At 44.1% G+C, this 15,405-nt stretch overlaps 1 protein-coding gene across 4 annotated transcripts in view; it reads left to right on the forward strand.

Moving 5' to 3' along the window:
* The first annotated feature begins 1,052 nt into the window (after window positions 1–1,052).
* The window catches only part of RERE (arginine-glutamic acid dipeptide repeats), a 418,729-nt gene continuing 404,376 nt past the window's right edge, over window positions 1,053–15,405 (forward strand). For all 4 annotated transcript variants that reach the window (XM_059691362.1, XM_059691366.1, XM_059691364.1 and 1 more), the window contains exon 1: window positions 1,053–1,190. The gene's annotated coding sequence lies outside the window, so the exon portion shown is untranslated. The remainder of the gene's footprint in view (window positions 1,191–15,405) is intronic.

Genomic DNA, 15,405 nt, shown 5'->3' on the forward strand with positions numbered 1-15,405 from the left:
TTTTTTTTTTTTAATTCCCTCCACCCCCCAAACTTACGGCACAGAGTTGTGTACACCGCTCTCTCTTTCTAAAATCCCCTCTGTCGGCGGGTACAGTCCCTTCTTTATTCCCTGATGAGACTCTGCAGGCTTTTCTTCTGACTCTTTTCGAAAAGGCAGCGCGATCCGCCAATTTCCTTTTCCTCTTTCTTAATCTTTTGCCACTGACTTATTTTGAAAACGTTAATGCTCATCAGGACTTCGAGAGTCCTTAGCGAATTGTTGGAACCCACTCCGCGCCCCCCAGGGCTATGAATCCGCGTCTTACGTGGCTCAAAAGGCAGATCGTGACCCTGGTAGGAACCGGAGCAACTGGACCGCGCGGCCCATCCTGCACCCGGGACCTGCCCGCGACGCCGCGGCTCCCGCCCCGCACACACACGCGCCCCGCGCGGAGCCCAGCCCACCGCCCGGCCGTGTCCCGGGGCGCGCGCTCCAGCCCGGGCCGCGGCGTCGCCAGAAGCCGGCCGTTCCCCACCTTCTCTTCTGCCCATTTTATTAGAAAGAAAAAAAAAAGGAGAGGTCCCGCCTCTCCGCCCGATCTCCGTCTCCCATTGGTCCTTCCTCCGCGCACGTCACTCCGCGAGGGGCCAATAGAGAGGCGCGATACTGCGAGGTGGGCCGGGCCCGAGCGCGGAGTGGGCGGCGGGTCGGTGCAGCAACCCCGCCGCGGCTCGGCCTCCATCGCTGAGGCGCCGCTGCTCCCACAGACGCTCGCGAGCCGCCCCCTGCGCTCCCCGCTTCGTCTTCCTCCCGCACGCCCGAGACGCTCGCCCGGCTCGGTCCCGTCCCCGCCTCCGCCTCCCCCCGGCTCGCTCGCCTCCCACATTGTCTCTGCCTCGTTTTCTCTCCGAGTTGAGGAAAAATCACCAGCATCCTCAGGGAGCCCCTCGCCCTCAGCAAACAAAACCAGACATGGTCCCGGGCTCCCGCTCCTGAAGGGCCGGCCGAGCGCGGAGCTGGGAGCGGGTGGACCCCGCACGGAAGGTCACGGGAGGGAAGCCCCGCCGCCCCGCCTCCGCCCCCGCGGCCGGCCCCTCTCGGCCCGAGCCCGGCGGCCCCCAGCCCCGTGGGCCTCCCGCCCCGTCCCCCCACTTTCCCGGGAGCCGGCCGAACACACCTCCATTGATGGTGTAGCGCATCCGGGGAAGGTAAGTCTCCAACTTGCCCGCGCGTGGCGGCTGCTCGCTTCTCTGGCCCCCGGTCCGGGGCGCGGGGCGTGGGGCCCGGGGTGGGCGTGGATCCCGGTCCGCTGCGAGCCCGCGAGCGGAGGCCGGTGTGGCGCCGCTCTCGTCCGGGAATAAAGGGCGGGGGGCGCGGCCCGGGCGGCCGTCCCGCTGGCCGTCCGGGTGTCCGTCCCGCGGGCCGTCCGACCGGCTCCCGGCGGCTGGTTCCTGCGCCCGCCGGGCTCGTCCGCGGAGGCTGAGCTGCCCCGGGGGCTCCGTCCCCGGCGGCACAGGGAGCGGCGAGGCGGCCGGGCGGAGCGCAGCGTCCCCGGCGCGTTTGCGGACTCGGGGTCCTGTGGGAAGACTTTCCTGCAAGTCTTCGTTCCCACGTTGGCCAAGATGCGCTCCCCCCCCCCCCTTTTTTGTTTGTTTGTTTGTTTTTGTTTTTGTTCTCGATCTCTAGTTCTCCGATGACTGAATTACGAAACCAAACTCAACTTGCAGCGGAATAAGGATTCTTACGCTCACGTCTTAGTTCTGCCCTCGGAAAGAGAGCGGCTCCTATTTTAAAATGTTGAAAGGTTTTGGAAACGAGAGAAGCCGTTTTGCATAGATGGTGTGTGTTTGGAGGGGGCGGGGAGTGTTTTATGTTTTAGGTTTCCTTTGAAACCGGTTGCTGGAGAAGTTGTTGAAAGGAACACAACATGATTCATTTGTGGAATTGTCATTTCCCTCTGCCTCTTTTCCAAGGGTTTGCTTACAGTTGTTTTTTTTTTCTTTCTTTCTCCGGATCACAGACTTCAAACATTGATTTAAACAAAATGTGTCCTTGAGAAACTGGGTGTCTGAAATGTTTCAGTGTGTGTTACTATTTTAAGGTACATTTAGAAAGTAGTTTTGTGTGAATCCTGAAATAGCTTTCTCCAAAGCAAAAAAAAAAAAAAAATTTTTTTTTAAAACCCCCCAAAAAGGTATCTAGTAAAAAGGGCACTTGGGGAATTGTAATAAAACACACATTTTAATGCAACACAAATGAATGCATCCTGTGCTTAGGTTGGAAACAGTTTCGATAGTTGCTTTCCGTGTCAAGAGGGACCTTTTTGTCTGGAGTCCCCCGGATTCTTTAGCCTCAGCCTGTTTGGGGGAGGGGAGAGAGGCTGGGCCTATGCAATAATAAAATCACCTTCGGGTGGCTATTGCCTTCCCTGGGTTTGCTTGGGGAGTTGATTTCACCGTAAATTATAAACCAGTTCTGGTTCTGATGGCCTAGGCTGGATGGAAAGCTGGCTTCCAGCTCTCCCTGTTGTTGAGGTCGCAGGGAAAAGAGGCAGCAGCGCGATCTCTCTCTCTCTCTCTCTCTCTCTCTCTCTCTCTCTCTCTTCCCCAGGCTGAGGGCTCATTGTTCTTCATACACACACTCATTCTCTCTCTCCCCTATTTGGGACTAGGTTTGCACAGACAAACACAGCTCTTCTGGGGACAGAGGAGAGCAGATGGGGGAAGGGTGGGTGCATTGCTTTTTCAGCTTTCTTCCCACCCATCTCATGCCCGGCCTTTTTGGCGACCTTGTAAGAGGCAGAAGAGTACATTGGAAGCAAAAGGACACCCAGAAACATGTTCAGACGCCTCCACCTTCGTGTCTTCCCTTTGCAAACCTGGTTTCTGCTGCTCTTCCTTTTTTGTGCACGTCAAGATGAAACCCCTCCTCATGTGTGGCGGCCTGACCGTCAGTGCTCGCCTTCCTCCTGGCCCCTGACTTTGTTGGGGACAGTGATTTGTTCAGTTGACTCTCATTTATTGTATTGATTGACTGTGACCAGGGTCGTCTTTTCTGGGTAGAAGTAGGTGGTCTCAGTTATGGTTAAGATCGCGTTTGAGGTTAATATTTAGCAAAGTGTGTGTGGGTGTTTTGACAGATTAGTGGTCTGATGGTTCGATAGGTTTGCTGGCTCTTGAGCTGTCACTGTGTTTTGTTCTGTTTTATGAATAGGGGTTATCAGACGAGATCTGGTTTTCTGCTTTGGATGCTAGTGTAGAGGCTTTCTTCAACAGTGGACAGGGAATAATAGGCGGAGAGGGTCTACCTGGGGTGAACCCGGCGCTGGGCCAGGGATGGAGGCTGGCGTGTGTCATGGCAGGTTGCAGAATAGCGCCTTCTACTGGTTGATTGCTTTGAAGGACGGGAAGATGAGGATGGGGGAGGGGAGTAACAGTTGAGGCCTAATGATTTTCTTGGATGGCAGTTGTAGTGCTCCTCCACTAATGCCACTTCTCCGAGCTGCTGTGCAGATGCCCTTTGACAGGCAACGTTGCATGGAGGCTTTTAATGTTATTGGCTGTGTCTTGACATTAATTTGTTCTATTAGAAGTATTTACACATTGTGACTTCTAAGGACTCCTTTGAACTGATATTCTTCTATCTCATATGAGAAATTTAGTTTGTCTTGAAATAGTAAACAAAGTAGGGTGTTTATTTGTGGTTTTGGTGTGGGAAACGATATATACATTAGCAGTCTTTAAAAAGTTTTCTTTTATTTATTTACTTTATTTTTAAATCTTTATTGTTGGAAGTATTACATATGTCCCCTTTTTGCCCCCATCGACTCCCTCCAGCCCACCCCTGCCCTCCGCCCCAGGCCCTCACCACCCCACTGTCTGCATCATGGGTTTAAAAAGTTTTCAATATCATTATTAAAAAGCCAAATAGGCCTACCCTGTAGAAAAGAAAAATCCTAGCACTGGACTCAGAGTTTCCTTTGGGATTTAATAGGGGGAGGATGTGTGTGGGCGGGTGTGAGAGTGGAGTGAGGCAGGTAGAAGGCGGAGGGATAGGGGAGAAGCTCACTCAAATCAGCAATTTTGCATGTGTAATATAATTGCACTGCAATAGTGTTTTCAGTAGTCATGCAAACAAATACAGTCGTCTGATAGAATGACTTACTGTATGGTTTAGATTTAAAAAGTGAGAGGTAAGAGAAAATGTGAAATGAGTGTGCACATAGATTAACACACCACATTCCTGTTCAAAGGTTTCTAAACCAAGGTGTAGTTTGAGAGATAATCTGCTTGACAAATGCCTCAAAGGGTTTTTATTATCACACATCTTTTCCCATCTCAATTGTTTTAATGTAGTAAACTGTTGAGAGGTTTGTAGTGGCAAGGGGAACTCAGTATAGCATAAATATCTCCCTCCCAGGCTGTCTCCTCATGAAGTGTGATTTCTGATTCACTTTGCTTTCAAAACTTAGAGCAAATCTTTAAAGTTGTGTATCTTTTACAATGAAATATGAACAGTTGAAATGTGAAATGTATTATTTATTCAGTAGAAATAGAGTAGTGTAATTTCAATCCCATATAGTCTTTGCCAGTGTTTGTTTCGAGGTAGCTAGAATAACTAGAACCAATTCACAACAAAAAGGTAATCCAAATCAAGAAATATGTGCACCAGTTTGTTTTTTTTTTCAACCTTGACTTATTGCTCAAACACTTTTAAAAAGTGGGACAGGTCCTAACTGGTTTTGCTCAGTGGATAGACCGTAGGCCTGCATACTGAAGGGTCCCGGGTTCAATTCCAGGTCAAGGGCACATGCCTGGATTGCAGGCTTGATCCCCAGTAGGCGGCATGTAGGAGTCAGCCGATCAATGATTCTTTCTCATCATTGATGTTTCTATCTCTCTCTCCCTCTCTTCCTAAAATCAGTAATAATAAAAATTTTTTTTTAAAAAGTGGGACAGTAACCACTGTCAGGTCCTGCCATAATTGTATGTAATATTGAATGTAATAACAGAATATTGTATGTAATAACAGAAATACGCCAGGTGCTGAAAATATCTACATACAAGAATATGAAAAAAAAAGAATATGACCTGTGCTTTTCTAAAAAACCAGTGTATGTTGAATATTATTAGGGACTTAGTAAGCACCCATTACTTTTCAAATTAGTTTTGAATCTTTAACATCTTGTTCAAATTTCATTAATTAAAAAAAACATTTAAGTATTAAAATGAGTTGTATATACAAAATTCTTTTGGGAATTGTGTGCTTTCCTACTGACTGCTTTTGGCAGCTTCTTTTGCAGTTGATTTAAAGGTTAAGATAGCAGAAAATTCAGATGTTTGTCATTAGTATAACATAGCTGTGAACTTCATTACACATATGCATACACCCTGAAACAATGCACTATTGTCTTACACAATCATTTTCTGATAAGGCTGTGCTCTGAATGACCATAGGGATTTTCAATAAACCAGGAATTCCTTTTGAATCATATTTAAGTGGTTGTTAATTATTAGTATCTTGGTAATTATTCTAAATTTATAGTTTTGCTTGTCTTATTTAAGCGTGATTTTGGTGAGCCTGTTGGCTTGGGCTTGGTTTCTTATCTAACAGAGTTCTAGTGTTTCTTAAATAATGAGAAGAAAGCATTTATGTGTTAGAAAATTGTTAAGATTGCTTAAGCCATTTTAATGAATATTTGATTACTAATAACTAAAACGTTCTCAAATACTAAATATATTTACTAGCTTGGAGTTTTGGTTGGAATTGTGATTGGTATAACTAAGTTGGTATGCCAAACAATGTAAGGTGTAACACGTATCTGTATATTAGGTAATTAGGTTGGATAGGATGGCTCATATAAGAACTATGTCTATAAATGAACTATTTGTGTCAGTGTAAAATTATTATTTTTATTTGGTAAAATTTACCAGTATATCATTAACCATAAGCAATATATTTAACTGTGAAAATTTTCCTTATGTGGTTAAATTACACATCAATATGACCTCTAATTCGTAGAGCACGTGGTGTTTGAGGAACCTCACAGCCTATTTGTCTTTGGGCCTTTGCATCAGCAGGTGAAGCCACCAGTCAGGCCCTAATTTTAAGCTAATCATACATGAGATTTGTAAGGGTTTTGGTTAGGCTTCTTGGTTACCAAGAATAGAAAGTCTCCCAAGTCATCTCAAGTGTTGGGGAAAAGTGAAACAGAAATGTGAACCTTGAGAGTCAGGCCTCACAGCAAGACAAGAATCCCAGGTTCAGTGGAAACTTATGGTTACTGCAGTACTGTTAGGGTCTCCCAGCCCCCCCCCCCCCCCCCCCCCCCCCCGCAGCTCTAGTGCCCAGATTACCTTGTTCCCTCCTTAACAGGAAGACTTTGTTGAGCCATACCCTCGTGCCAGGGCTGTGCATGGTTATTAGCCTGTGTGTAGCATAAGGATGCCACTCTAAAGGGGACAGTATGACAGTATTTACATTAAGGGCCTGGCTACTGAAAGAGAGCTTGTGAGCAAGCATGGCCATGCAGCATCTTTAGAGTCCTGGAACAGCAGGGGCCATTCCTACAAAATCCCAATCCAGCCCACAGCCACTCGCACACTCAGTAGAGCAGAGCGTGCACATGTCCATTCATGGAACTATGCATGTCCACCAGGCTCCCAGAGGGCTGATTCCTGACCCTGTTACTTCTCCTGGAGGTGGGGTGGGGTAGTGGTGGTGGCACTTAACGTGTGTGAGGTGAATAGTGTTCACGGGGAGTGAACAGGTGAGGATGTAGGCAAGTGTCTGCATGTATGAATTCAGAGAAGCTCCTGGGGAGGATCTGGAAACCTCTCCCTCCCTGAGCAGAATCTGGCTATACTTGGGAGCTGTAGCCTCTTGGGAGTTTGATTCTTTTTTTTTTTTTTTAATAATGTACCACTATTTTATTTTCTTAAATGGTACATCCACTTTATTTTTATTTATTTATTTTAAATCCTCACCTGAAGATATTTTTCCATTAATTTTTGGAGAGAGTGGCAGAGAGAGGGAAAGACAGAGAGAAATATCGATACAAGAGAAACACATCGATTGGTTGCCTCCTGCACGCACCCCGACCAGGGCCCAGGCTGAGGAGAAGCCTGCAACCGAGGTATGTGCCCTTGACTGGAATTGAACCCGGGACCCTTCAGTCCGTAGGCTGACACTCTATCCACTGAGCCAAACCGGTTAGGGCGGAGTTTGATTCTTAATGGGACACATAGGCTCTGGCCACTGACTTAAAAAAATGTTTGATATATAAAAACATCATTTGGGTGAATTTAAACTGAATGCTCCTTATTAAGTGCAGAGCCAGTGTCCTCACTGTCCCCTCATTCCTCTTTCCCTCCCTTCCTTTATGTGTGGGTCACTGGTGCGACTGGAGGGGCACCATCCGTCTGCGATCCTGCTCTCTCTGCAGGGCCACCACCTAAGGCTGTTCAGATTGGGCAAGAATATACTAACTTACGCTTTTCCCTGATGGGCTGGCCCACTTAATCCTCTTATTTTTCACTCCTCTGTTTTATCTCCTAAGGTTTCTTTGTGTCTTTATGCTTCTGTGTCCACTTCCATGGACTTAAAAAGAGTTTTTATTGATGAGAGAGAGAGAGAGAGAGAGAGAGAGAGAGAGAGAGAGAGAGAGAGAGAGAGAAGGGAGAGAGAGAAACATTGATAAGTGGCCGCCCATATACACCCCGACTGAACCCAAAACCTGGGCATGTGCCCTGACCTCGGATCAAACCAGTGATGTTTTCCTTTTATTTTCTGTGAATCTATCCACCTACTTGTCTACCTGTTTATCCAAGTCATTGGTTCCCAAACTGTATTCATAGCATTCTAATATCGTACAAGTATTTTAAGTGTTCTGAGGACATTTTATTTGTTTGTTTGTGTTGCTTGGTTTTTTCCTTCCCCAAAGAATACTGTGACCTTCTTACATAAACTAATATTTTGTACAACAGTTTGTGAAACATGTAAAATTAATCCTTTCTTTATCCAGTGGCTTGTCCTTTTGTTCTTAATAATGAAGTTCCAAATGTTAGTCTTATGCTTTGCTGCTGTGCACTATCTTTTTTTTTTTTTTTAATCCTCACCTGTGGACATGCTTAGAGAGGAGAAGAAGGGGGACGGGAAGAAACAGAGAAACATTGAAGTGAGAAAGAAACATCAGTGAAAACTATACTTCGAACATACTGCCTTAGTTTTTTGGCCACTCTTATTTTCTACCAATTCAGTACATTTTCTTTGGTTCTTTAACCTTCTCACTCATTTTGTCACTTTATATCTTGTGTAAATGTTTGTTACTTGCATTTGTATCTTAGTATTAATCTTATTCTTTTTGTTAAATTATAAACCTCTTGAAGGCAGAAAGTTTTTCTTTAACTACACTAATGTGTATTTTTATACACGGAATTAGATGTATTCTGAAAGTCACAGTTCATTGAATCTAAGGCCATTGGTAGTAAGATGCACCATTATCTTACGTACCATAAGAATGAAAAAATATGCTGCAATTAAACTGTAAGACTTGTTCCTAGTTCCAATGCTATACACATGTAAAACATCGTGCATCTTAGAATCATTGAAATATGGTCATTTAGGTCATTTTCTTTTTACAACTGTATATTCCATGAAAAGCATGTCTGAAGATAGAATTTAAAGCAGATTATTTTCTTTTTAGGAACAGTGTTATATGTGGCGTTCTTGCCTAAAGTCATGAAAACCTAAGCTATGACCAATGAACAATAAAAACAGATGCTGCCAGACTGTGGAATCACAGAGGGAAGGCGGGTGGGTGGGAAGAGATCAACCAAAGAACTTGTATGCATTTATGCATAACCCATGGACACAGACAATAGGGTGGTGAAGTCATTGGGCAGGGCGTGGGGGGAGTGGACTAGAAGAGGTCAATGGTGGGAAAAAAGGGGACAGATGTAATACTTTCAACAATAAAGATTAAAAAAATAAAAAAAACAGATGCTGCTATAAACCTATAGTCATTTAGTTAAATTACGGTATAGCTTCCATAGATTAGGTATAACCATTATATATTTTGATTTGGAATAATGTGTTTTATATTTATAGTGTGCTAAAATACTACCCTGCTGTGTCATTAGTTTCACCTGAAATGTGTTAACCGCAGCCCAGGCTGGTGTGGCTCAGTTGGTTGAGGGTCATCCTGTGCACCCACAGTTCACCAGGTAGATTCACAGTCAGGGCACTTGTTCTGGTTGTAGGCTCGATCCCCAGTAGGGGGCTTGCAGAAGATTGATGGTTCTGCAAACATCAATGTTTTTTTTCCTCTCCCTTTCTCTCTCTCAAATCAATAAAAACATATTAAAAATGTGTTAACTGTATTTTATTATTTTTTAAAAAATGTTTTATTTTTACGTTACATTCGACCTACAATATTATATTAATTTTAGGTGTACAACATAGGATTAGGCATTTATACCACTTATGAAGTGATCATCTGGATAAGTCTGGTACCCATCTGACACCATGTTAACTTTGTGTTAAATATTGGTATTCCTCCTGATTCTGTCCATTAACTTCTCCGTCGGCATTGTCTTCCAGAGTGACCTCATTTCACCTAATGCTTCCAGCCTGCAAGTTTATAAATGCAGCCCTCCTCTCTCTCCTGCAGTCCAGATCCATGTTGTCCTCTGTCTCCTCGGATATCTTTTGGGCACTGAGCCTCAAAATTTACCAATCTGTATTTGTCCACTCTTAACCTAATTTTTATTATTGTAGCAAAGTACTTAAGAGCTCTAGTCTCAATCCCTAACTTGTTTCTTGTTAACTCTGTGATGTTTCTTTGTCGCTGTTTCCTCATCTGTAAAATGGGGATAATAATAGTACCATCTCACAAGTTTGTTGTGAGGACCAAAGTAATTAGTATATGTAAAGTGCTTAAATTGTCTCCGGCAAAAGTACGTACTCAACATAGGCCTATATTTGTTGTTATTATAGTTATCATCCAGAGATCTAGCTTTCCACTATGTTCCTTTTTGTTGTGGTTGTTGTCTATGCAACACTCAGCAACCAGGAGATATGTAGGAGCAATGGATCAACTCTAGAGGGTTTGCATAAATTCTCTTTAAGTAACCAACTGTAAAATTTTTACTATTCCTTGAATATAGGAAATACTACAAAACAGTGCATGATTAAATTCCAAGTAAATGGAGTAATGATGAGTTTTGGGGTGTTGATAAATAATTAGAATATCATAGCTCTGCTGTTCCTCTTCCTTATGATGTTCCTGAAGGAGATTTATATATATATACATATATATGTAGAACAATGGCAAATTGGAAATTCAAAGTATTATTTTATTATTAACCAGAGGCCTAGTGCACGAAATTCGTGCAGGGTAGGGTCCATAGGCCTGGCTGGCGATCAGGGCCAATCAGGGCCTTCTCTGGTTGCCTACTGCCAGGGCCTTCCTTCATTCCATGCCACCCCCTGGTGGTCAGTGCATGTCATAGCGAGCGATCGAACTCCTGGTCTCCTGGTCGAACTCCTGAGGGGACACTTTGCATATTAGCCTTTTATATATATAGATGGGGCCCTTGGCTAAAATACCAATGTAGAGCTGTCTAGTAAACTGCTTGCAGTATGTTGCTTAAGCTTAAGGCCTAGGCAAGGGATTTCCCTTCCTCCTAAATCTCACTAATTTACTACAGTCTTTTAGAGTAGCGGCCGCCAACCTTTCAGACCTCATGGACCACCAGTGGTGCACAGACCACCGGTTGGCGACCGCTGCTCCAAAGGTTTCCTTAAACCAGTGGCCGCCAACCTTTTGGACCTCATAGCCCACCAGTGCTCTGCAGACCACCGGTTGGTGACAGCTGTTTCAGAGCATGTTTGAGAGAAATGAACAAGAGCAAGATAGCAGGAGACCCTCATATATATGTAGCTTTCAATCTGCATTTAATCTTCATTCTTACAAAGAAGATCCATGCCCAGCCAGGTGTGGCTCAGTGGTTGAGCCAAACATCAACCCAGGAACCAAGAGGTCACTGATTTGATTCCCTGTCAGGGCACATGCCTGGGTTGTGGGCTCGATCCCCAGTAGGGGGTGTGCAGGAGGCAGTTGACTGATGATTCCCTCTCACCATTGATGTTTCTATCTTTCTCTCCCTCTCGCTTCCTCTCTGAAATCAATGAAAATATATTTTTTAAAAAAGGTCCTGCCGTAACCGGTTTGGCTCAGTGGATAGAGCGTTGGCCTGTGGACTGAAGGGTCCCAGGTTCGGTTCCAGTCAGGGGCATGTGCATTGGTTGCGGGCTCATCCCCAGTGGGGGTTGTGCAGGAGGCAGCTGATTGATGTTTCTCTCTCATCGGTGTTTCTGACTCTCTGCCTCTCTCCCTTCCTCTCTGTAAAAAAAATCAATAAAATATATTTTTAAAAAAAGTCCAATCAATGTTTTGAATTAAACAAAGAAAGCCCAATCAATAACATTAATATTCCCTCTTAGAGAGGGTCTTCAGTGGTTCTCAACCTTCCTAATGCTGCGACCCTTTAATACAGTTCCTCATGTTGTGACCCCCCAACCATAAAATTATTTTTGTTGCTACTTCATAACTGTAATTTTGCTACTGTTATGAATCGTAATGTAAATATCTAATATGCAGGTTGTATTTTCATTGTTCGTGACCCACAGGTTGAGAACCGCTGGTCTAGATGGTAGAGAATGGATATGTACACTGAATAGCCAGATTATTATGACCACCTGACATTTGTAGGCAAATTAGCTATAATTTCACGCAGAAGTTGCTAGAGGGCCAGACCATTATAAATAGGGAAGCAGGTTGTTTGCCATGACAGTAGAAGTGATTTTTTTCTGAAGATATGGGTAAACAGTGTAATTTAACAGCCTTTAAACTTGGGATATATATTATTATGAGTAGCCAGATTATTATGACCACCTGACATTTGTTGGCAAATTAGCCGTCCACTGCATCGTATGGGATTTGGAAGCCGAAGGCCTGTTTGAACACCTTTGCTGTCTGCGGTTACCAAGATAAAACGTCTCCAATTCGCACAGGAACACAAGGATTGGACAGTCGAGCATTGGAAAAAAGTCATGTGGTCCGATGAATCACGTTTCCAGTTGCATCATGCAGATGGCAGAGTGAGAATTTGGCGGAAACAGCATGAAAGCATGCACCCCACATGCATGAGTACAACTCTTCAAGCTGGTGGGGGCAGTGTTATGGTTTGGGGGATGTTTTCCTGGCATGATTTGGGCCCTTTAATTCGTGTGGAACGACGTCTGAATAGCACAACATACCTAAGTATCGTTGCTGATCAAGTTCATCCTATCATGTTGATGGGGTATCCCAATGTAGATGGCTTCTGCCAACAAGACAATGCGCCAATGCCTCTGTGCTCGTATTGTGCCAGAGTGGTTTCAAGAACATGAGGGAGACTTTACCTTGCTTAGGTGGCCCCCACAATCACCAGATCTCAATCCAATTGAGCATTTGTGGGACGAAGTTAAAAGAGCCATCAGGCAGCTGGTTCCACAACCATCAAATCTCACAGAACTGGACAGTGCTATTCATCAGGCATGGTGTCAGATTCCTCGCATCACCTTTCAACATCTCGTAGAGTCAGTGCCAAGAAGAATCGCCGCAGTATTGAAGGCAAAAGATGGCCCAACGAAGTACTGATGGGGTGGTCGTAATAATCTGGCCACTCAGTGTGTGTGTGTGTGTGTGTGTGTGTGTGTGTGTGTGTGTGTGTGTGTGTGTGTGTATCCCACGTTCAAAGGCTGTTAAATCGCGTTGTTTACCCATATCTTCAGAAAAAAATCACTTCTGTCGTCGTAAACAACCTGCTTCCCTATTTATAATGGTCTGGCCCTCTAGCAACTTCAGCGCGAAATTATAGCTAATTTGCCTACAAACGTCAGGTGGTCATAATAACCTGGCCACTCAGTGTATATGAGAGAGAGAGAGAGAGATTCAGCTCTCTAGTAGCTTGGTTTAATGGCCTGTGAGGAATAACTAAAAACAGTTGGCCATCTGTCCATCAGCCCCACAGCCTGACTTTATTTATGACAGTCTGGGACTTGGAGGATGGGTGGAGAGGCAAGGGACCTGCAAAGCATTTTTCAAATTTCAGGATCTTTGAGATGAAATTAAGGAGAAATACCATGTGATAAATAAGATTTGCCATTCAGAAAAGTGGCCCACCATTAATAATAACTGCTGTGGCATTTTGGTCATATGCTGATTCTCATTTTGGTAACGGGAGTGTAATCTTTGAGGACTATGATTATATGTGATTAAGTTAGCAGAGCAAAGCTGAAGCCCAAGAATATGATGACAGGACAGGGATGCTAGAAAAGAAGCATCCGGACTGTTGCACTCAGATTCTGCAACTTCAGTTTTATTGCTGTTTTGTAAACTCCAGAAGGGTAGAGACCACATCAGCTTTGGTCACTTCAATTGCACAAGTATACTGCATGCAACTGTATAATTGTCAGAAATAAATTTACTCTTTTTTTTTTAATATATTTTTATTGATTTTTTATAGAGAGGAAGGGAGAGGGATAGAGAGTTAGAAACATCAATGAGAGAGAAACATCGATCAGCTGCCTCCTGCACACCCCCACTGGGGATGTGCCCACAACCGAGGTACATGCCCTTGACTGGAATCGAACCTGGGACCCCTCAGTCCGCAGGCCGACGCTCCATCCACTGAGCCAAACCGGTTAGGGCAAATTTACTCTTAAATGCCACTAATTGTTTCTATCAACTTAGATCCAAAGTTATGAATGTGTTATGCAGTTCTAGTGTCTCAGGACTTCTTAAAACCTCGTGTTAAGAAATTGATTAGTGCCCTAGCTGGTTTGGCTCAGTGGCTAGAGCGTTGGCCTGTGGATTGAAGGGTCTCTGGTTTGATTCTGGTCAAGGGCACATGCCTGGGTTGCAGACTGGATCCCCAGTAGAGGGCGTGCAGGAGGCAGCTGATCAATGATTCTCTCACATCATTGATGTTTCTATCTCTCCCTCTCCCTTCCTCTCTTAAATCAATAAAAATATATTTAAAAAATTGATTAGTGATTTCCTTTTCAGGAGGCATACATACTAGGGCACTGGGGAGAAGGGTGGAGAGGGATTCTTACCTTTCATTCTCCTATTTGTCTTATGTAAATATTACCTAATTAAAATAAATGCATAAGAAAAGCCCATTTTTTAAAAATTTTCAGATTGTTGCCATTTTTCCTCATAGGTTTTAGTGAAATATCTGTTAAATTTATGTATGAAATGGGGCATACAAAACCACCAAGACAGATTGTGCACTTGATGAATTTTTTCACTAAATGAGACAGAGACATGAACCCAGTAGAGTGATAGGTAGAGGAAAGTGCCTCAAGAGATGAGGATGATACTGTGGTTTAAGGAAGAGAGTTTGCCTTCTCCACGTGGCTCTGTTGGAGTGTTGTCTCACATACCAGAAAGATTCCCAGCCAAGGCACATGCCTAGGTTGTGTGTGTGATCCCCAGTTGGGGTGCATATGGGAGGCAACTGATCGATGTTTCCTTCTCACATTGATATTTCTTTCTCTCTCCCTTAAAAAAAAAGAAAGAATTAACTCCGGCTGGGGCATTAGAGAGATTTGGTGTAGGAGAAGGTGTTTAACCTATGTTTTGAAGGATTGTCAGGATTGGACATGCGATAAATAGCTAAGAGGATTTCAGGCAGGAAATTGGAGCAAAGGCACAGAGGTTAGAAAGCATGGGAAATGGTGAGAACAGTGCTTTTGCTGCTTTTATGATGAGGATTATTAAATTGTGTTTCAATTTCCTTTTTTCAAAAAAATTCTTTTAAAATGCTCTGTAACAGATGCAGGCAGACATAGTTCTTTAAACTTAGGTAATTTATATTTGGTAGCTGATCAAATTTAAATGTATTGAAGGCAAGAACGTTTTGAAGAGTCCTTTGGGCTGATATCTCAAAGGAAGAAGACTGGTTTGGCTGGAACCATACAGCACTGGAAAGACTGGTGGGGTTATAGTATGGGGAGCTTTGACACTGGGGTATGACTTTGAGAGACTGATGCATTCAAATTACATATAAATTATAATTATAAAATTTATACTCATTTTAATCACACTAGAGGCCCAATGCACAAAATTCATGTAAGAGTAGGCCTTTCTTCCCCTGGCTGCCGGCACTGGCTTCCCTCTGGCACCCGGGACCCCGGCTTCTCTTCGGCACCCGGGACTCTGGCTTCCCTCGGGCCCCCGGCTTAGTCCGGAAGGCCCTCTGGTCTAATTAGCATATTACACTTTTATTATTATAGATTTATACTCTCTAAAAAGAATAATGCCCACTCCCCAATATTCCTCCAGGCATTTTCTATGAACTTATAAGCACATTA

This window comes from Myotis daubentonii, chromosome 3, assembly GCF_963259705.1.
Source record: "Myotis daubentonii chromosome 3, mMyoDau2.1, whole genome shotgun sequence".
Lineage (NCBI taxonomy): Eukaryota > Metazoa > Chordata > Mammalia > Chiroptera > Vespertilionidae > Myotis > Myotis daubentonii.